The sequence below is a fragment of the Canis aureus genome, chromosome 3 (genome assembly GCF_053574225.1).
Source record: "Canis aureus isolate CA01 chromosome 3, VMU_Caureus_v.1.0, whole genome shotgun sequence".
In the NCBI taxonomy this organism is placed as follows: Eukaryota; Metazoa; Chordata; class Mammalia; order Carnivora; family Canidae; genus Canis; species Canis aureus.
Window position 1 is genome coordinate 10,290,038 of NC_135613.1, and position 21,811 is coordinate 10,311,848.

At 50.1% G+C, this 21,811-nt stretch overlaps 1 protein-coding gene and 1 long non-coding RNA gene across 34 annotated transcripts in view; one reads left to right on the plus strand and one right to left on the minus strand.

The window, feature by feature from the left end:
- ZFHX3 (zinc finger homeobox 3) overlaps positions 1 to 21,811 on the plus strand; it is a 527,663-nt gene that overhangs the window by 280,188 nt on the left and 225,664 nt on the right. The window contains exon 1 of one of the 32 annotated variants that reach the window (XM_077888981.1): positions 384 to 536. The exons of 29 other annotated variants lie outside the window; for them this stretch is intronic. The gene's annotated coding sequence lies outside the window, so the exon portion shown is untranslated. Of the gene's footprint in view, positions 1 to 383; positions 537 to 11,102; positions 11,232 to 21,811 lie in introns of those variants that run through there. 2 more of the 32 variants (XM_077888996.1, XM_077888984.1) reach the window with 2 other exon arrangements.
- Positions 5,056 to 10,598, minus strand: LOC144308364 (uncharacterized). 2 transcript variants are annotated; one of them, XR_013374841.1, is made up of 4 exons: positions 9,750 to 10,598; positions 8,904 to 9,003; positions 5,616 to 5,673; positions 5,056 to 5,408 (listed from the first exon to the last, which is right to left on the minus strand). It is a non-coding gene; the product is annotated as an uncharacterized LOC144308364 (long non-coding RNA). The 2 variants fall into 2 exon arrangements; XR_013374838.1 differs by having other exon boundaries at positions 5,616 to 9,003.

Here is a 21,811-nt window from a genome sequence, read left to right on the forward strand (position 1 = left end):
GGAAACTAATTAGCAGAATAAAGATCCAAAGACTTTTTTTTCTTTTCACTCATCAGCTCCCACTTCCAGCGCGTCCCCTCCGACCGCTGCAGCCGCCGCCGCCGCCGCCTCCTCCTCCTCCTCCTCCCGGCCGCAGCCGCCGCCGCCGCCGCCTGCTTTGCATCCCAATTACAGCCTAGAGCCGCTGCCGCCGCCGCCGCCGCTTCTCCTCCGTGGCCCCTGCCCGCTCCGGGGGCTGTAAACTCCCCGCCAACCATGCTGCTCGGCGGCAGCGGCGGCGGCGGCTCCGGCTCCCCGGCTGCGGCCGCCTCCCGCCCCGGGCTCCGCCGAGCGCGCTCCAGCTCCGCCGCCGCCGCCGCCGCCGCCGCCAGCAGCGCGTCCTCCGCCGCCGCCGACCCCCGCCAGCCGCCGCTGCTGCCTTGATGGGCTCCGCGGCCCGAGCGCCTCTTTTCGGGATTAAAAGCGCCGCCAGCTCCCGCCGCCGCCGCCGCCGCCAGCAGCGCCGCTGCAGCCGCCGCCGCCGGAGAAGCAACCGCGTAAGTGGCAACTTTTCCCTCTTTTTTTTTCCCGCCGCCGCCGCCGCCGCCGCCGCCGCCTGCTCCTCCTCCTCCTCCCGCCGCCGCCGCCCGGACGCGGGGCTCCTCGGGGCGCCCGGGCTGCTTTGCATGGGGCTCGTCCTGCCCCCTCCCGGCTCCCGCGCCCGGCCGCCGCCGCCCGCGCTCCCCGCGCCCGCGCCCTGCTCGCTCGCTGCGTCCCGCTCGCCTTCCCCCTGCGCCAAACTTTCTCTTTCTCTTCTCCTTCCTCCTCCTCCCGCCGCCGCCGCCGCCGCCGCCGAGCCCGGGCCGCCCCCTCCTCCTCCCGCCGCCGCCGCCGCCGGCCGCCCGCGACCCCCGGGAGGGTGGAGGCGCCCGGGGCGAGGCCCGCGCGCCGAGTTTGGAGGCGCCGCGGGGCAGGGCCGGCCGGGGCGCGGGCCGAGGGCGGGAGGGCGGCCGGGGTCCGGGCGCCGAGACAAAGGCGGCGGCGGCGGCGGCGGGGGCGGGGGGCCGCGGTGCCGAGCGCCCCCGCCCCCGCCGCCCCCGGCCCCCAACTTTGCCCCACCCCGAGAGGCGCCGGGGCCCCGGGCTGAGCCGCCGCGCGGGGCGCGCACCCGGCCGAGCCGCCCCCGCCGCCGCCGCCGCCGCCGCCGCCGCCGCCGCCGCCGCCGCCGCCGCCGCCGCTGCTGCTGGCCGGGCGGGCGGGCGGGCGCCTTCCGCGGCGGGGCTCGGCTCGCGGGGCTGCGGCCGCCCGGCGGGAGCCCGGGTCCGACAGCGGCGCGGGGCGCGGCGGCTCCGCCCGGCCCGGTACCTGCGCGCCCCCTGCCCCGCCGGCCGCGCCGCGAGCGCCCGCAGGGGCCCTGCCCCGGACACTAGGGGCTCCCGGGGGCGCGGGGCGCGGGGCGCGGGGCCGCCGGCCTCGCTCCTGGACCAGCTGGGCCGGGGACCTCGCCGCGTGCCTGCTGCTCTTTCTTCGTTCTCCTCCTTCTCTCTCTTTTTTTCCTTTTTGTTTCTTCCTTCCCTTTTTCTTCTTTCTTTCTTCTTGCTTCCTTTTTTTTTTTTTTCTTACACGAATCTGGGATAGTTTACGTGCCATTTCCCACTCACCCCCTCGCCCTGCTTCACTCTTTGCCATCAGGCGTTTTCATGTACATCTTTTTCTTTTTTTTTTTTCGTATCTCTTGGAGGCTAGATGTGAGTGTATTGGATGTGCTTAGTATATTTAAATCGTGAAAGGACTCGATGAGTCGTAGGTTTCTTTATTATGTTCAAAAAATAACATTTTACTTTACAAATTAATCTGTTGCTCGGAAGCTGACTTTTTGCAAAAGGTTGTGCAATTCCTTCGACTGGGGCAAATTCTTTGATTACAAGTGCTTTCAAAAATCACCCACTTAACTTTTCCCCCTTGTTGCTTCCAAGTTAAGGGAAATATGACAATTTTTATTGGTCTCAATCATTGAAACGTGATCTAAGGACTATATGGAAGGAGGCTGATTGCCTTTTCTGGCCTCCACTTCTAGTGACTTTGAAAAGGGGGTTTGTTAAGCACCTTTGAAGAAGATGACATACGGTGATCGCTTGACTGTAATGCAAATTGCAAAGCATAAATTCACTTTGGAATTAAAAAAAAAGAATCCTTTTGGGGGGGACACTTGAGGATTTATGATGTTTTTTTAAAAATTGTTTTTTTTTCTCCCTACTTTGGGAGAATGGCTAGTTACAGAGCAACTTATTTGGAGGTCTTCAGAAAGAGGCTTGGGAAATGGGAGAGGGGAAAAGATTGATCACAATCTGCATAATCAATAGGGCAGCGTGCTGCAATCGTGTACCTACATTTACTGTAAATTTCTACAATATCTGCAGTGTGGGTGCTCCAGTGCCTCAGTCGGCTTCTTAGAGCGGATTTAGAGGCAGTACAAGCAGAATTTACTGCCCAGCTCTCCGGAACAACATAGGGGAAGTCCACTGGATAGTGGCTCATTTAAGAACTCCTTCATTTTACTGTACATTGGGGGGGGGGGCAGATCTGTTTACATATGTGGGTTTCAGTAAACCCCCAAGGTGTGAGTATCCTGTAGGTTGAGGGGAGTAGGAAGTATTGGGGGGAGATTGGGGGTAGGTGTTCACTCATTGAATCACCACCTTGGGGCCCTCCTCTCATCTTATGTTAGATATCTTTAGTGCAAATAATTTAGAAATATGAATACGGTAGAGAGTAATACACCAGAGATTGAAGCAATGTCAAAAGTAAGGATTGCTGTGTGTGCATTTGAGAGAGAGAGAGAGAGAGAATACAGACACTTATCTTATAGTCAGGCTTGAAAGCTTGGTGGTAGGTGAATCCATATTTGGAGATGATTTTGAAATAGTCTAGCAAATGGTGCACGAACAGGATTTCGTAAAAAGTGTACATGGAGTCAGTTTTGAAAGGATTGTGGTTTGGAGAGATGAGGTGTGGGCAGGAAAACCCACTCTAGGCCTGTAGCCTTCTTCTGCCTGTGTGTCTCCTCCCTTCCCCCTCCCTGAGTTTTAGTTTTTAATTACTTAATGCTGAAACGCACAGGGCTTATATAAATATTTGCAAATGCTCTTTCCTATTGATTTCTCTGAATAAACTGCCCTGCTCAGGTCCAGAGAGGAGGCAATTCAGATCTGTGGACTTTTTAAACATATAAAGTCTCTGGAGGAGCGTTGGTCTGTGCATGCATGTGTTTATGGGTAGAGTTGTAGATACGAAGATTTTGGGGGGCTTTAGAGAGAGTTCAGGCTCTCGGCTGTGTGAGCTGTGAAAGCTGGGCTGGACCTGGCCCCACGGCCTGGCATCCCTGACAGATTGTGTGTGTGTGTGTGTGTGTGTGTGTGTAAGTACATAGTGTGTGGGTGTCTACACTGGGGGAGTCTGAATGCATATGCACTTATACTCCCTTCATCCCCCCCCCCCCCCCCATTACATATGGAGCAGTTCCAGGGCTCGGTGACTGCCTTCTCCTCAGGGTCACATTGAGTTCGAATCTGACCCAAGGTGCAGGAATCCTGCAATAGGGAAATAAAAGAATATACAGAATGGGGTCAGGTCAGCTGCTCAGAGGCCAAAACCCCTACAGCTGCTTTGATTTTATTTTTTTTTGTGTATATTTTAGGCTCCTCCTGCCATGTTACAAATTGTGCCTCCCCCTCTCAGGTGTTTGCTCTGTAGCTTAAAGGCACCAGAGCCTCTTCCTGCGTGGTTGTCTGCTCCCAGCAAGAACAGAAAACCCACAATACCAAATCCAAAACAAAACAAGAGAGGAGGGGGGAGAAGAAAAACCCTATTGAGTTCAGGCAAATAAGGTTGGGTCTCCAGATCCGATTACAAAGCTGCTTTGAATATGCAAGACAGCACACAAGACCAGTTATTCCAGTTACAACAAACTATTAAAAAAAGAGAGAGAGAGAAAAGAAAAGGCATGTTTAGGTCGTAATTTGTTAGTACAAGGAAAAGAATCCCACATAAAGCTGCCCTCCCCCCTCCCACACACCCCTTTGCTGGCTTCACATAGAATTCACTCACCCTTTTCCGATGAGTCTACTATATAGGTTCTTTTATTAAAATCTTTTGGGTTTAGGAAGATCGCTGCAAGCAACACATTTTCTGTATTTTTTTCCCCTTTATCTTAGAGGAGAGTTGGCAGGGGTTCTGTGGTTTGCAGTTACACAATATGTTATCATGTTTTTAATCACTAAATCATTGCAGTGGTTATAGATTTACAGTCTTGGGGTATTACAGAGAAGAGAGACGGCGGCTATATATATGCTTTTAAATTACACCGATGTAAACTGAGTGCGGCAGCTGTGAATATGGTCGGCAGACTTCGGCCCCCCCCCAGCTTCTTAGCTTCCTCCCCCTCCCCCGATTTTTTCTGTATTGTCTAGCTTTCTCAAAATAAGCTCCCCCCCCGCACTCCTGCACCCCTTGTCTCTTCAGCCTCCCCCAATTCTCATTGCACACTTCTAACCCCAGATAGGTTAGAATTCAAACTCTTGAAATATAACTTGGGATCCAAGATGATCATAATGGCAGTCATAATAAAAAGAGTGGATTTACTAAGAAATCCTCTTGGTTTCCATACCGACCTCCTGTATAAGGATGGAGGGCTGACGGCAGACCGGGAGATGGGGGTGGGCAGGGAGAGGGAAGGGAAGGCGGGCTCGTAGCGCTTGCCTGCTTGGAACCTCCAGTGGCCTGTCACCGAGAGCCCACTTTCAGCTTCTGTTTTTCATATTATTATGTAACAGAATCCTTGGCAGCATTAAAAATTCAGTATTACAAGCTGATTGTAATGCTGCCTCATTAGACAGCACTGTCTGGCCTTGTATTAAGTGAAACACAGAGCATGGCTTTTAGATTATAAACACCAATAAATATTAAGGATCAGCAGAGGGGGGAACTCGTCAGCTGGGTTTTTGGCCCCTTCTGGTTTTCTATCTCCTCCCATCTTCTTCCCTTCATCCCCCCCCTTCCTCCCCCCTCAACCCCCTCCCCCTTTGGTAACTGTCATCCGTTTTCTTGGGATGCTGATGTGTCGACCCTGGTGACATTTTAGGAGGGCTTTTTATAGAGTTATCTTGTATACACAAAAGGTTTGGAAGTTTGTTTTGTTTTGATCTGCAATAAACAGGTCCTTCACTTTGCTGATGTCATTTCCGTTCATATTTGAGTTGTTTATTGTGTTTCTTCGCTGGGCCCTCTCATCCCTACCCCCACCTCGCTTTTTCAGCCTGAGCCTGGGACTGACTGCCTGGGGAAGGGGGGGGGACGCGTTCCCAAGCTGCCAGGTCTGGGTTCAAAGGCTGAGGGGTTGCGTGTCACTGCCTCGTCCTAGGGTTCACCCGCTGGGGAAGATGTTTCCAGGTTAGAATCTGGTTAAACACTCCGACATCCACTTGCCCTGGCATTTCCATGGCATGCAGTGATTCATCTCAGCTTCCTTTCTTTGAAGCACCCCCCCACACCCACACCCACACACCTATGTCTTTAGTACAGCCTTATTGTCCACTTCTCCAGGCACCCCTCCACCCCCCCCCAAAAAAAACCCCAACCTCGTAGTGATGACTTTGATTCACTCGCAAATCTGAAGCTGGCATTAGCGACTTCATGCTGTGAAAAAAGAACATGTTTGCAGGCGTTGCCCCACAGCTTCCCGACTATCACCTTCTATCCCTATTCAGTTTTTCCCCCCTTTTGCGTTTATTTTTCTACTCCCTGCCTTTCTGTAGACATAAAGGCAGTTCTCTGGTGTTACTAAAAATGACCACAATGTCCAGTGTCTCTTATTTCCATGTGATCTACAATTGGAATCCTCCCTCCTCTAAAAAAAAAAAAAAAAAAAAAAAAAAAAAAAAGAAAGAAAGAAAAAGAAAAAAAAAAAGAAAAGAAGGAAAAAAAAAAAAAGTTGGGTGGGGAAAGGAAAGAGGGAAAACTTTGTAGGTCCCCAAGGCTTTCCTCTAATAGGATGATGGGTTTTAGGTTTAAAAAAATATTATTGTTTTGTTCTTTTAGGTTTAGAAATAATAGGGGGAGAGGGAAAAGCAGTCATTAGGAAGTTCACTGAGCTGCTTTCCAACTAAGACGGGTGAAAAATGAACCTGCATTGACACTTGGCTCCATGTGAAAGCCCCAGTAACCTCTCCCCCCTTCCGTGGCCCTGGCCTTTTGTTCCTGGAAAACGGAGCTAAGGTGCTTTTTCTCCCAGACCAAAGGCAGCAGGCAAGGAGTCCCCTTGTGTGCGCATCGCCTTTAGATGGCCTTCTCATGGTTATTGTCAATGCAGACTCCCCCAAACAATTGCTCCAGGGAGACACAAAAGCAAAAACATTTGTCCTATTTTTTTAACCTCTTTGTTTTAGGTTTTTTTTTTTTTTTATCCATTCTTTAAATTTCACAGTTTCTATTTGTCTGCAGAGAGACAAACGAAACAGCATGAAGCACATTTTACCGTAGGCCTCACTGAGGATTGGAACAGCCTCAATAGAAATCCAAATTCTAAAACACTGGCTGACTTGGAGGATATGTGAAATTTCAGCTCTGGCTCTTAAGTCAGATTAGCACAGATTTCAAACAAAAACGCACCAAAATGGAAAGATAAGAAAATGGGATTCTCATTTGGGAAGTGTGAACTGGGTCATCTTTTGTTTATCTCTTAGTGTCCTGCCCCAAGAAGTGGTTGCTTGATAGGAAGGCATTGCAAAAGCTAAATGAAATTCTTCACTTAAAAAAAAAAAAAAATCTGATCCTGGTTATTGTGCTCCTGGCATATTGTTTAATTGATTGTTTTAACACATGTGTATGGGAGCTGTTGGTACATACTATGGAATTGATGTTGAGATTTTTTTTTTTTTTTCAAACTACAATTAATATAAAGAGGCCACATTCCCCCCCCCCCCCTTTCCTCTCCTGTTTGCTTTTTCCTTTCTTCTCCCTCCAACCTGCTTCCCTCCAAGAATTCTGTGGTTTGCATCAGGCTGAGCGCAAAGGGATGTGTCAGACAGTGGGGATGGCCCATGATCGAAATAGGAATCCACCTCTTTTTCCTGGCCCCAAACAAAGCGCTTCTCAACTGTAATGTATGGACTCTGGTCGCGATGCTATCCTTAAGCATCTGTCTGCCTTTTCATTAAAATTCTCAATTTCAAGGTTTAGAAACACAAATGTAAGAATCCCCCTGGGTATAAAAGTCTTGCATGGCAAATTCTCTTTGCCCTTTTAGAAATAATATTTTTGTTTAAAAAAAAAAAAGAGGGAGAGAGCAATCCCTTTACCTAATGCTTTAAAGCTGTTTTAAGGCAAGTTCTTTATATTTTGCGGTCTTAAACTTAGGCTTTGCAACTTAAAATTAATTTGGAAAAGCTTCCAATCAGTTTTTAGAAAAAAAAAAGGTTGCTCATTTGTGTCTTTCGCATGTGTGTCATTGACAGATTTAGGGTCTGATTTGGGGAGGGTGGGCAAGTAAACTAGATAATGCTCCAGCCATGATTTGGGGGTAAAAATTAATCTCTGGAATTAGCATTGTAGCGATAGATGGAGGCCTTGAGGTATGTGTCAGAGAAATGTGAATCAAAACATCTGCGCGTAGGCCTTGGCACACCAGCCTCCCATGGTTATGGAGGTGAGTGTGGGCAGTTCTGAGGAAAGCCTGTATTCTCTGTCACACCCAGGAGGGCCTGATCACCCGGCAGGTACCACATCCCTAAATATAACTGCCTAGAAATGAAGGGGTGAATCCAGGGCATGGTGTGCAATTTAGCTCTAAATGACTTTTATTGTTTGTTTCAGGGACTTTTGTTTTTGCCCTCTCCTGGCTTTTTCTTTGTTAAACCCTCAAGGTTATTTAAGCACTAATTTTAAAATCCGTGTGAATGTATATTTTCATAAAAATACAGGGATCTGAAGGAATACACTAATCTCCCTGAAACCCAGCTGTGCTGTGAAAATAGAGTCCAGGTTTAGCTGGAAGTCAGAATGCTGACATTCACTGTGTCTGAGCTCAGAGATCATATTTACCTTTGCTGAAGTGAGGGGACACAGCTCTGGAGAATGAATGTGTATGTGGAGAGAAAGGCAAGCCAGTTTGGCTCAGTTGGGATCACTGTGATTTACCAGTCAGTTAAGTGTTGGGGTGGGGTGGGGGGGCTGGCCTCTGGCTTGGAGAGTGGGTCACGGGAGGAGTAGGGAAGAGGTCAGCATTCCCTGATTTATTTTTAAATATTTATCCTTTTGGCTGTTGCCAATTACGGTGTCCAGAGGAGATGAGACTGGTTATGGAGAACTGCCTTTTCTGAGAGTGGGTTTATTTGTCAACAGTGTCTAGGAGCCATGAACAAGCCAGGCTGCCTCTGCTGGGTAGGCCATGGGTTTAACTACAGGCATCTGCCCTCAGAAGGGCCAGGGCCTTTCAGAGCTGGAGGACAGGATTTGCAACGTGTGTTTCAGGGAAACTGTTGATTCCATCCCTAAGTGCAAAAGTTTCAGAATCCCTCTGGAGAGGTATTGTTTTGTTCCTACGGATTTTAGTATGTGTGCTGCTGAAGCGATTGTTAATAGGGGAAATAAGTTTTGGTAGAGGTGATGCCCCAGCTTTTTGGCAGTCCTGTATAATGCTACAGAGGCCATGCATAGATTACTTGCCTGTGGATTCACCTGTTAAAATTTTGCCTGTAACAAAGGAAGCTGGCCAGCTCTGAGCACATACGTAGCTGGTGCTGGAGTAAGATAGACCCACGGTCACTCTCAGTTCTACTTGTCAGGTGGCCGCCCCTCGGGACCCTGGCAGGATCCTGCAGATCCCCCCGGGGCCTTCTGTCCAGCACCTCCACATCCTTCCAGCTTACTTTAGAGCAGGTTCTTCAGCATTCTAGCTTTTATTTTATTGAAGTTATTTATCTGTCGGCCCACCAGGTTCGTGATGTCACCAGATTATGAGGTCGTCCCCTGTTAATAAAAGTTAAGATAAAGCAGCAAAATTAGATTTTCTGGGAGTATAAACATTTTCTTATTGTCTCTATCTAACAGGCTATGGGGTGGCTCCGAGGTAGGACCCAGGAGCCTGGGAGTCCTGAGGTTCCTGAAGACCTTTCCAAAGTCATATCTGGGTGGCGGGCGCCACGTTACTTGCGTTATTGCTAGCATCATCATCTTCATGTATTATTCATAGTGACTTTTTCAATTAAATTATTAATTGGTTTTTCTTTAAGGTGTTCTCAACTCCTGTGGCTAATATAAATAATAGTATGTTTTGAAAACACCACCTGTTCTTGGGTCTAAAGTCAGGTGCTCTGGAAACAGCTCGACAGTGATCGCACTCTGGTTTGCAAAATCATCCTCCACTTTGCCTTTTTTGCTCTCCAGTCCTCCTCCCCATACACTCTCTCATGTGTGACAGAATTTGGCTTGTGCTCTCCTTTGTCCCTAATCGGACATGATTCCCTAGAGGCAGTCTTTTCTCCCAGGGCCCTACCGGAAGGAAAAAAAATTTTTTGGAGTCTCTTTTCTGCACTAAAACGTTAAGATGTAGGGAAGGGGTTGTCTGTCCCCAACAGGTTGGATGTTTACGTTAATTTGAACCCAAATTACGTTGTGCAGAACGCCTTCTACGCGGTGATGGGATAGTTTTAATCAGCCAGGCATCCTCTTTCCCCCTGCATCAGTGTGTGCATAGTGCTGATACAGTTCCCTACCTACAGCTTTTTGCCTCGTGAGCTCATTGTAGTTCTCACCCTTGCACGGGTCATTGTTGCGCAGTTGGACTCTTCGAGGCTGTGGGGCCAGCCTGGGTGGGTGGCTTTCAGCAGGGGACAAGCAGGTGCCTTTCTGTGCTGAGAGAATTGGGCGGGAGTAAAATCAGACAGAGCTGAGTGTGGGATTCTGAGAGGCAGGACAGGGCACTTCCGGTGAGGTTTCTGTAGGGCTTGCCTTTGCATATCAGAATGGAAAAAGGTGAACCTGGGGAGATATAAAAACGTCCAGCAGTTGGCTTTGACCAACTGGGGTGCCCCCCCTATTAAATTCGACCTGGCAGTAGAGTCTCCCCGGGAAGGGCCTGATGTATGCCTTATCTGAAATGATGTGGGTTTTTAAGGCCAAGTCTTAAAAAAAAAAAAAAAAAAAAAAGAGCGTGTAGGCTTCCCTTGCAAGCTGGGACTTCTCTTCCTGTCTTCTTTCTTTCTCTCCCTTGGAGAACTCTATCCTTAAAGTCTCACTGGAGAGCAGGGGATGTTTTTCTAAGTTTCTGCAGCTGAAAAACAGAAGTACTCTGTAAAGCAGTTAATAGGATGGGTGTGTGTGTTTCCAATAAATTCCTGTCCACATTGGCTAATGTCCCCGTGCTGGAGTGGCCTGGCTGTGACGTGGATGGGGCCCGAGGCCGAGGGCTCGGGTTCTGAGGCCCCAGGCTCCCTTTCTTGTGGCCGAGGGCGCGCCCCTTTCTCCTCGTCCGATTCTAGGCCGGCCCCTGACTTGGGATGCGCGGGAGCGGGGTCGCGGCCCGGGAGAGACGGGGCTTTGTTCCCGGGGCGGCCCGGCCTGCGCAGCGCGGCGCGGCGAGCGCCCCCGGGGCCCGGGTCCCCGCCGCCACCGCCGCCGCCACCGCCACCGCCGCCGCCGAGCCCCGAGCCCCGAGCCCCGGCCTGCGCCCGCGCGACTGTAGATGTCAGGCTTTGCCCGGGGAGCCGAGCGGCGGCGGGGCTGGGAGTTTCGAATTAACCTTCCGCTTTGTTGCTGTGTAATGTGGATCCCCGAAGGCCCCCCGCCCCGCCCGCCCCCTCCCTCCCCCGGGCGGTGAGCCTGCAAACTGCGAGTTGAGCTTCATTTACATAAAGCGATTCCGGGCGGGCGGCGAGCCGGGAGCCGGGAGCCGGGAGCCGGGGACCCGGACGCGAGCGCGCCCCGGGGGGGCCTCCCCGCCCCCACCGCCCCCACCCTCCCCGCCGCGCGCCCCGGGGCGCCCCTCCCCTCCCCCTCCCTCCCTCCCGGGGAGGGGCGGCCGCCAGCATGAGCCCCCGGCCCCGGCCCGCGGCCCCCCTGCACCTAGCCGGAGCCACCCCGGAGCCCCGGAGGAGGCCGCCCGGGCTGGGCAAGCGCGGGGCGCGGGTGCCGCTGCCGCCCCCGGGACCTGCGGGCGCCGCCTCCCCGCGGAGGTGCGCGGAGCCTTTGTGTGCCAGGTGAGTGCAGCCTCGCGCCCGGCCGCGGCGGGCAGGTGCCGCGGATCTTGGCTGAACTTCCTCTCCGCGCGGGGCCTGTGGGGGAAGGGCGGGCTGCATGCACTTGAACTAGTGGATTCCGGTGCAAGCTACCTGGGGGTGGGGAGCGGCTCCGCTCTGCTGGGCCCGGGGGAAGCCCGCCGCCTTCCATCCCCCCACCTCCTCTCTCCCTCTTCTTCCCTTCTTCCTTCCTTATTTTGCTTTTGGGTTAGTTCCTGCCTTCTGAATACTTGGCAGCGCTAGTGTCCTTTAAAAGTTTGGGTTCCTCCGCCCCCCAAAATGCACCCTCTTCAGCACCAGAGAAGTCGCTGGTCAGTTTGAAACAATGTGAAGAATGCGCTTATTGTGGCCTCACTGAAGGGAGAACCGGGTTTGGAGCTGGAAGGCACCTTTGGAGAGGAGAGCCGCTCGCCCACCCTCTAATTGGAGTTTAGGTCGCACCCTGGGAAGACATTTCCGTGGGGAGAGGGGTGGAGGAGAGGCGTGGAGAAGAGGGAGAGCTATGATGTTTGTCCTGTTAAAGGAGAGAGATTGCCCAAGTTAGGTCAACAGCAGGGGGAAAAAAAAAGTAATCATTGTTGCACACTTAGTAGAAGGAAAAGAACTTTCTGGAAAATGGTCTCAATGCGTTGGACATACCTGTCTTATAAGAATGGTGAAACACCTGGAGGGCAAAGACCATCCCTGGTGCCTGGTGTATTACAAGAGTGCCCTGCCTGGCTTTAGCGGTGCACAGGATGTAAACTGGTTTAAATGAAAGCCATCAGCAGGTGAATCCAGGAGGGTCGTCACTGTCTCCACCCCCCCCCCCCCCCCCCCGTTTGTGTCATTTCACAGGCCTGGAAGACTCTAAAAGCCCCTGACAGATAAGCTCAGAGAGATCAGAGGGCCCCCACTTGGGCACAGGGAGAAGGCCTTTTCCTAGGGCTGGGGCCTGCTTGGTGGAATGTATCAAGGCACAGCAAGGAAAACAAACTTAAGCCTTGAAGGTAGATAGTGAGAAAGTTACACGTCATCCTATTTCACCCCATGCTTCGAGATCCTTGGAGACAAGTCACTAAATAAATAGAGTATAATTTAAAGCTCGCTCTCACTAGTTGAGGAACTTTGTTTCTTTGCCATCAAGCAGCAGGTGCGAGTTTGTAGAGTTGGCCCCTTGAGTCCCCTCATTCCTAAATTCAGGAGGTGTCAAACCTTCGTGTTCTTTTAATGGCTGTGGTTTCTGGATAAGTTTCAAGGGGAAACCCTAAAAATCATGAGTTCCAGGAGGCTGGGCTGGAGAAGGAAGCCCGAGTGCTGGGGCAGAGACCTGCATGTGAGAGGAAAACCTACACCTTCCAAGGTAACTGATCCAGAGAGGCCAGGGCCTGAGCATGGCCTGTTCCTTGTTACTAGAACAGCCACTGGCGGCCTGAGATTCTGAATCCTCTTTACCCAACCCAGACACGAAAAGCAAGTAAGGAACAGAGGTGGGATGTGTGGAAAGTCAGGATGATCCACAGTCCTCAATCATGTAAGGGCTTCAGGAACAGAGTCCTCAGAGAGAGGCATACACCTGGATGTTTGCACACCTGTATTTTTGTCATTCTCTTTTGCAGAGACCCGGAAGGCCCCCTTTCAGAGGGTGTGTGGCTATGAAGGCCAAGAGAAACTTTTCCTCTCCCTCGTCCTTAAATTACAGGACTAAGGAGACTGTCTGCATTTACTTTCCAGCATGTTTTCAGAGAGCGTGTAAGTGCCTCTTGGAATGGGCTAGGGTCACACTTTGCTCTTTTATTTAATTGCCCAAGTGTTATTTAACAACATGGGGCAGATGCAGAAACAAGCACTTTTACACTTTAAAATCAGCCCTTTTGGAATCACAGGGAATTAAATGACTTGGAGACCTTCTGTCTTCCTGACATGGGTCACCTCTCTCTCCCAGCTCTCTTTTGAAGTGGCTGCACTTTCTCTGGGATAGAGCTGCTGTTTTCCAGCTCTCCTGAAAACAGTTGTGATTGACAGGGAACTATTGGGAAACACTTGGTAACTCTTCAAAAAAAAAAAAAAAAAAAAAAATCTGAGCTGCTTCCCCAACCACCTGAAACTTTAATTTTGGTTTCTTCCCTTCCGTCTTTTATTTGCACAAATGAATACTCAGGGAGGGTGGAAAGGACCCAAATAAAACAGTGCTCCCCGCAGGCCTCTGTTTGGCTCCTTCCAACAGGACAGCAAAGTGCCTTCCTTCTTGCTGCTTTGGGATTGGCTCGGACTGCCGTGTAAACTCGGTGCCAATTGGACTGCCAGTGGCAAGGAGCTAAAATAAGCGAGATTTCACTTTTCATCATTATTACTTAAAATGATGATTGGTAGGCGCTACCAGGACAGGCCTGGTTCACCTTGGGTGACCCACAGGTGGAATAAATCTGTGATTGCGGAATCCCAGTGAGGTATTATCTGGGGCTTGTGATGATTTATTTCAGTTACCTCACTTCTGGTCACAAGTGGTATTCGGGGAGTGTGTCCTTACTTATTGTCACTGTGTGCTGTTGGGCATTGGAGTTTTTGTTTGCTTGTTGCTTCTGAGGGGTTACTGTGAGAGCCTGGAAGTGCTGGGGGGCCCAAAGCAGACCTTCACCTAGGACTCGATTTGTATTGTGGACTTGCAGCAGCCTCAAGTTAACATGTAAATATTTAAGTGACTAAGCAACATTTTATAAAAGTGTGGGGAACCCTTCAGAACACTAGAAGGGAGAGCGACTTATTACACCCACTTTTTAGAGTATCTAGTTTGCTTCCTAACCTGAAGGGTTTACGCCTCATCATCTTGGTGAGATGACAGTGATAGTGATTCCGGCCTGAAGAAACTTGCAGGCTTCATCTCACACTTGCTAGGATTACAGGGATAATGCACCTGACTCTGTAACCTCAACAAGCATGGTGTGTGCTGTGGTTTATGCTTTCATTTGTTATTAAAATGGTTACTTGCTCTTAGGCTGGCCTATTTCTGTAATGCTGGGGCCTGCTGGCCTACTCTGCTTCCCAAGGCTGGTGTAATTAACCAGGATGGGGGCGTTACCATCAAAACACAACAGGAAGGCAGATTCCATTGCAATGCACTTCACAGGGGTATCCAAATGCTCTGGTAGGAGAATTTGGTCATAATGGGGATTGTGAGAAATCCCAGCACAGCCCAGAATCACCATGCTCTGCCTGGGTTAGAAGCTGCGGTCCAGGAAGTAGGGACCCAGTTTTAATGGAGCGCGGGCAAGGGAATGCCTTTGCAGGAGCTAGTCTCAGCCAGACTTTAAAGGGTGCCTTTTCGGTCCAAAGCACAGTGTCCTGAGTCCTTAGGCTGCTCAAATGGAGAAACATACAGAAGCTAAGATTGAGTCAAATTGCCCCGAGGGAGGAACTCTGGCAAAAATCTTGGCTCATTGGCAAGCCACTCTCAAAATCCAGATTAAGGAGAAAAAGTACAAAATCAACAACTGTCAGGTTTCCTTTCTATATGATTTAAAGTTGGCTGCCAGATTGTCACTTTGCACATGTTCAAAGAGATCAATCAGATGTTAGAGGGTCCCCTCCCCCAATGTGGTAAATGTCTCCTGTATGGACAAGAACTGGGGAATTGACAGCAGCTTTGTGCTGAAGCTTCACAGCAGTGAGACAACTTGAATGTTTTTTTGTTTTTTGGGTTTTTTTTTTCTTTCTTTCTGGTTTTCATTCTTTGGAGCAGAGGACAGGATGGTGGAGACAAGGCCGTGAGTGGTCTAGCAGTGATGGATGTGTTTCTAGAGAGTTCTTTGCCCAAGAAAGGTGCCTTAGCTGCTGCTTTGTGACTTTTAAAGGTGAAATTTTTTTCCTTTGATGTTTCTTCCCTTCTTTCACCCTTCATTGCTGGAGTTTCTTGCTTTTGCAAGGATAGGGGTGTGAATAAAAATGGGAAACGAGACAGAGAAAGTTTGCTAGGTGACAAAATTGGCTTCATTTCAGAGTAAGACTTCTGTTTTGTTGGTTTTAACCCCAGACAGGACCTCTTAGTAAAATGCCTGGGCTTAATCTGCCTTTTGGGTGAAGCCTTCTCCCTTCCCACAGGAGGGTCCTCATGCAGTCTGTCAATAGGAGGATTAATGGGGGGGGAGTTGGGGGGGTTGGTGCACCCCTCCAGAGGGGCCTTCCCTGTCCTTCTGTGCCCTGAGGGCAGGGGTCTTAGGTGTTTGAGCTGCTCATGCTTTAAATTTTGTCTCCCTCCAAGATTTTTCCATCCTCTCCCCTCCTTGAAGGCTGCCATGGAAGGGAGGAGTGGGGTGGGCTGAACCTGCACTCCCTTCCCGCCCCCTGCTCCCTCTGGCTCTTGCTGGCTTGAGACTGAAGCCATGAAGACCCCCCTGAGCAGTGAACTCAGGGAGTTGCCAACATCCATCTCCCCTTCTCTTCTGCTAATCACATAATAGCCTTAAAGGCTCTCTTAAATGATTATCTTGTCTTTAATTTTTTAAGTGGGCCTTTTGGGGCAACATTTGGGAGTTCATAGAGTATCTTCCGTCATCTGAACTGGGAAAACTGGCTCCGTTGGACTCTGTGAAAAGACAGTGGAATTTTCATCTGCTGCTGATTTCACGGACTGTCCTGAAAGTGATTTTGGCCACAAACCTTTGATCTGGGAGTGAGACACTCCCCCCGCCCCGCAACCTCAGGCTTCTGGAGGCAGAAATTGGAGACTGCTCAGATCTCCCTACTTTGTGTGTGTTGGTGTTAATGTGTGTGTGTGTGTGTGTGTGTGTGTGTCTTGGGGCAGCAACAGCCCTAGAGAAGAGCCGGGTATTTGGGTGATGGGAGTGATGGGAGGCTGAAGCGAGGTAGGGGCTAGCAGACCAGGAGGGGACAATGTGTAGACTTCCTGAGGGGTAAGGAGGGCTGACCTGCTTGGAGATTGGGGGCTGGGTGGGGAGGAAGTGGGTGCAAGAAGACAATTTTGTGGTTTCTTGGTTATGCCCAGTTTCACCCAGGAATGTGACTGGGGAAAAACATGTCTGTGGCCTGTGCACACCTCTGCCGTGGGCTCTGCATTTCAGCCTTAAACTGCCAGTTCCCAGGCAGGTGCGGGACTTCTCTCTTGGATCTCTGGAGTCAGATGAGCCGAGGGAAGAAAAGACCGAGGGGCTTAATTTGATATTTGATTTCAGCCTTGCAGGCCCTCCCCACCCCCCCCCCCAGTCCTATAAGTGCCTGTTTAAATATGGAAGTCTCCCTTCAGTGTATAAAAAGCCCTTTTCAAAAGAGTTTTAACTCTTGTAAGTCTATAAAAAGTACATACGTGTAGACACGAACTTATTTGCTTCCCACACTTAACGGTCTCTGAGTGGCCTGTTTGGGACAACTTTTCTCTTCCTGACATCTTTTTGTCCGGTGAGAATGTGCTAAAAAAAAAAAAAAAAAACCAAAAACCAAAAACCATGTGTGTGCTTTTTTTCTCCCTCTCAGCAACTTTCCTTTCTTTTTTTTTTAAACAATTTTTCTTAACTGCTCAAGAAACAATGCACGCCTCTTCCACCATTTCAGGCCCTGCTTCCTAAAATGCTCTTTGGCTCAGGGCCCTGGTTCTTAATGTACATTTGGCTTGTAGGGGGAATGGGTTTTGCTTTTCTTGTAACAGCTCTGTATTTCTCCATGGAACATCTGCATCCTTGCTTACAGCGTCAGGTCAACTTCTGGATACTTATGAAGCCTGTGGATTCACTGTGTGTCAGGAGGTTGGTGTCAGTGCTCAAGTGACTGTTGTTAAATACCACCTCTGTTTTACCAGCTTCTTGAATGGTGTCACTTTTATGTTCCATACGTAGTTCTTGCCAGGGGACAGGCTCTGATAAACACTGTCAATCGGTGTACCTGGCTGTATGAACACTTGTTACCTGGGCCTACTTGGCTTCCTTTTAAAATGTATTTCCAGGTAAAAGATGTGACAGTAGTGAAAATGATACAGCTCAACATCATTTGAGATTGAGCATCAACATCGCTGAGATTTTCAAAGAAGTTGGGTCTGGTTTTTCCTCTACCCAGAGGCAGAGTTGTCTTTAGGGAAACAGGAGAACTCCTACATTTTTGGGAAAGGCCCGTCACTTTATTTTGCCCTGGCTGGGGAAGCTGGAACAGTTGTCCAGACAGGGGAGACATTGGGGAATAGACGAGATCCTAGTGCAGACGCTCAAGTGTCTAACTGGAGGGAGGTGCAGTCTTCCTCATTGGTTGAAGGAATGAGATAATTAGTAAAACCGGGGAGAGGTCACTTTAGGATCAGAGAGCGGCTAATGAGCCAGTCCTTACACTGGGGGTTCTTTTGCTCACACTCGGTTTTGTGGGAGAAGCGGAGGTGAATCAGATGAGCCTGCTTTTTTTGGCAGGCGGGCTGGTGTTCTTCACCCTGCGGTTAGCGTGTACCTGTCTGCCTGCCGGGGTCACGGACCTGAGGCCCAGCTCTGGCCTGGCCTAGCTGTGTGACTGGACCAGTCATCGAATCTCTCTGAGCCTTACTTCCTTCATCTGTAAAATGGGCATAATACACACTTCACATTAAAGAGGGGGTTCAGCTCCGTAGAAAACCGCCTTCACGGCAGTTGGCTTGCAGAGTGGCCTCTCCACAAATGATAGCACCCATCCCCAACCTTCCTCTTCCTTTGTGTTTCTTCCATTGTGGCCGCTGCCCTCTGCTACTTTTGTCTTTCAGCACCCTGGAAGAAATCAACCCAAAGGTCCAGCATTTCTTCCGCTCTCCCCTTAAGGGCTGGGAATAAGGCCAGCTCTTTTTGACCTGCTGCAGCTAAATGTGTTTAGGAGTGAAGCAGACAGAGCGTCCTCATCCTCCCCAGCTCTCCCCTCCCGTGCCCCCCACCCCGCCCCCTGAAACTGGCAGGCGGCCCTCTAAGTGAGCAGCCCACTCAATGACCCACCTAGAGAGGCCTTCCCGGGCTGGCTTGTATATGCTAATAGGCCTGACTTGTCCTGGCTTGTTTGTAGTGATTTGTGGAGGCATTTATATGCAAATACTATCAACTTGCTGAGTTAATTATCATGTGCCTCCCCCCCACCCCCCCTTCCTGCTTTGCCTCCCAGCCTGTCTCTGCGGAAGGGACTGTTCTCATTCATCCTCCGCTCTTCCTCTCTGGGCCTCGTCTGTCCATTGCCCTGTCCCCTTCCTGTCCCTGCAGGTTGGATCACAGCTCCTTGCTTCTCAGTCGCCCATCACTGGAACCTCTGAGTCAGGGGTGGGCATGCAAGTGGCTGGCCCAGTTGAAATCCTCCATGAGTGGGGTCATTTTGCATGGAGGGTGATCTGGGTCCCGTTGCTCTGAGTTTTGAACCCCATCTTTTTACCTACTAGTTTGAAAAAACAGAGCTACCCAGACCTATCAACCCATTGACACCGTCCTCAGACTGGTGAGAAAATGACTGTTGTTTTAACATTATTACTCTTACTCTTTTCACATGCCCACATTGTTGATGCCACGAAATCTTGTGACCACCTCTAAGCGTGCAGGCAAACCATTTTGTGAAGGGGCGCCTCCTCTGGCCCCCTGCCCCTGGAAATCTGAGTATTGAAAGGTGCTTGAGTGGACCTCAGTTCTAGTTCCTTCCTGTTTGTGTGTGGGCACTGTTCACATTTGCGGTTGGGTGGTTCTTCATTGGGGGACGTGGGGGGTATCACTGACTTCTCCCCACTTAGTAGCATGTCCCCCCCCCAAAAAAATGCCTCTAGGAATTGCCCACGGTCCCCTGGGGAAGCAGAATCATTCCAGGTTGAGAACCGCTGGGACAGAGATTGCATTTGTTCTGTTGGATAAAAAGATGGCAGATTCCGGCCTCCTCCAAGTCAGATGTTGACCGGCCTCTCAGCTTGTGATGTGACCAGCAGATATCAGATGTCGCCATTTGCTTAATTTTTGTGTCTTTTTAGCATTTGAAAACTAAGAGCCTTTCCTTTTAGGGCATGGTAACAGGTCCTGTTTGAGGCTCTATCACTGTTGTCCTCTAGAGTGCTGTCCCGTAGAAAAAGAACCCAAGTCCTATAGGCAATTGTACATTTTCTTGTGGTCGTGTCACCAGAAAGTAAAAAGAAACAGGTGGAATGAAGTTAAAATGAGGGATGTCTGGCCAGCTCAGTCAGTAGAGCCTGTGACGCTTGATCTCGGGGTTGTGAGTTCAAGCCCCATGTGGGGTATAGAGATTATTAAATAAAAGTGGGTATTTTATGCACCGCATGGTGTGACATTCTTGTTCTAGCAGTTGGGACGAGCGGCATTTCCAGTGCCCGGGAGCCCTATGTGGCTAGTGGCCGCCCTATTGGGACACCTCAGCAGTATCTAGGATGATTCCAGCCCTTGTCAGTGCTGAAATCACGCTATTTTCTACTGAGTCCGGAAGAAAATTTTTTCCTTCTTTCTTAAAAAAAAAAAAAAAAAAAAAAAAAAAAAAAAAGCTTTATGTTTATTCTCTGAAAAGTAGGGCCTTGAAGGCACAGCTGCAGCCACAGAGCCAGGCAGAGGGAGCTGGGCCTCTAATCTCTGGGGAAGCTCCCCCGGCCTCCGGCCTCCGTGGGGGAGGCCCTCTGGGCAGTACCCTGGGCCGGGCCTGGAAGGAGGGTAAATACTCTGAGGGCTCAATGTACTCTCTCACACCGCACAGACTAATGGTTCGGGTTAATTTTGTGTACAAGGTCCCTTTTGTTGGAGAAGGGGGTGAAAGTCCGCAGCTGTGACCGGAAACAGGGCAAGGGCCCTACTGGGATGACCTTGTTTTGGAAAAGTCTAAATGGAACACTAATGGCAGAGATCTGAGACGGGTGATGTATGTGTGTGTTTGACTGGGCCTAAAGATAAGGTGAAGAGTATTTTAAAAGTTACTTTAGTGCAACCTTCCAGATAATCTCAGGCCTGGGGCCAGTTACAATTTATGGTGAGCTGGTAGTCAGGCCTGTATGTTGGCCTCATTTTATCTTTTGAGTCCAGGCCCTGTAACTTAACTGGTGGTGCACTGTTTGTTTATTTTATCTTTTTTTTTTTTTTTGGAGGGAAGCGGTGGGGGCTCATCAGGTTTTTCAGTGAAGCATGGCAACATTTTATAATGCATGGAGAGCTGTTAGTATTCCTGCTCCCGAGTGCCTGGGGACACCTCCCTCCTAGCTGTCCTTCATATAATGTAAGCTGGGATATTAGCCGTAGAGTCTCCAGAAGCCTGGCCTGCAGGGCCACACCTCCCCCAGTGCCACCAGCCTGCTAAAGGTGCAAGCTAGGGAGGAGGTGTGGAGGCCTTAATATAGCTCCGGGCCCTAGGTTTCTTTCATGTCTGAGGTCAGCCTTTTCTTCTTGCCTCTCCAGTTACAGAAACAGCGTCTCTGGGCTGTCCAGCACACCCAGCACACTTTCCTGTCAGGACAGCTTTGGGCGGTGAGATCCCAGCTTGTTCTGGACAGCGGATAAGTAGGGGTGTCTTCTTTCACCCATGGTACCCTTTCATCCCTACACTGAGCCATTCCCTAAACACTGCCCTTCTAGAGTGAAGAGATCCCAAAGCTTACAAAGTCACCATTGATTTGATCGATGGATTTGCACGGGGACTGCATGCTCAGCTTCCTAGGCCAGGATTCCCTAGGAAGCACCTTGCATCACAGAATACTCCCAAGTTTGATGCTCGGAGAAGATCTATTCCTCAGCTACTGGGGACTTTGCTTTTAATAATACATTTTCTGTAACCGGGTTGTGGCACTTGGGTGTCGTTGAGTCTTGCATGGTTTCTTATTTGCAGTTTGATGAGGTATAGTTTGGTGTGTGTGTGTGTGGGTCTTTTCTTGGGGGATGGTAAAGGATAAAATGGGAGGTTCTTTTAGGGTTTGGACTTACTTACAAAAATAATTTATTTATTGATAGATTGGAGTATGTTTACAGATTTTTTGAGGGGTTGGGGTGGGGGATGTGGTCTAAGATTCCTTCAGACTTTTCACTTTACCTCTCTTGTAAGCCACTGCCATCTGCTTTAAAAAAATTATTTTTTCATTTTAAATCCTCAAAGACAAAGGGACCTGGAAGCTCAGACCTGTCCTGCCACATTCCTGAGTAATTTGGTTTTGATTAACCCAGGGAGAAAAGTTGGTTTCTCCTAGCGACCAAGGGGATCAAAGCACCAGGAGGGGCAGTTCCCCCTAATACACACAGCGCTTCCCCCCCCCCCCCACCTCCCACCGCCCGCTCCCCTTCCCTGGGCTTTTCAACCTCCCGTCTTTAGAAAGCCTGAGCAGGAGTTATTTCCACTTTCTGACTCTCAGAGAGGTGGAAGTGTATCATAGAGCTTCGGATGGACAGACCAGGGAGAAATGACCCCCCCTTCTTTTCTTCCTAAACTCCCTTTCCCCCCACAAAGCTGCAAAGCACATTCCTGTGCTAATCCTGCTGCTGGAGGAATGCAAATGGCTGTAATTGTGTGCCCCAGGACGGGCCTTCCGCATCTGTGCTGCTTTTCTTCTTTGAGGAGGTGGCTAAAAAGTTCATTTACATGGAGAAATGAGACTG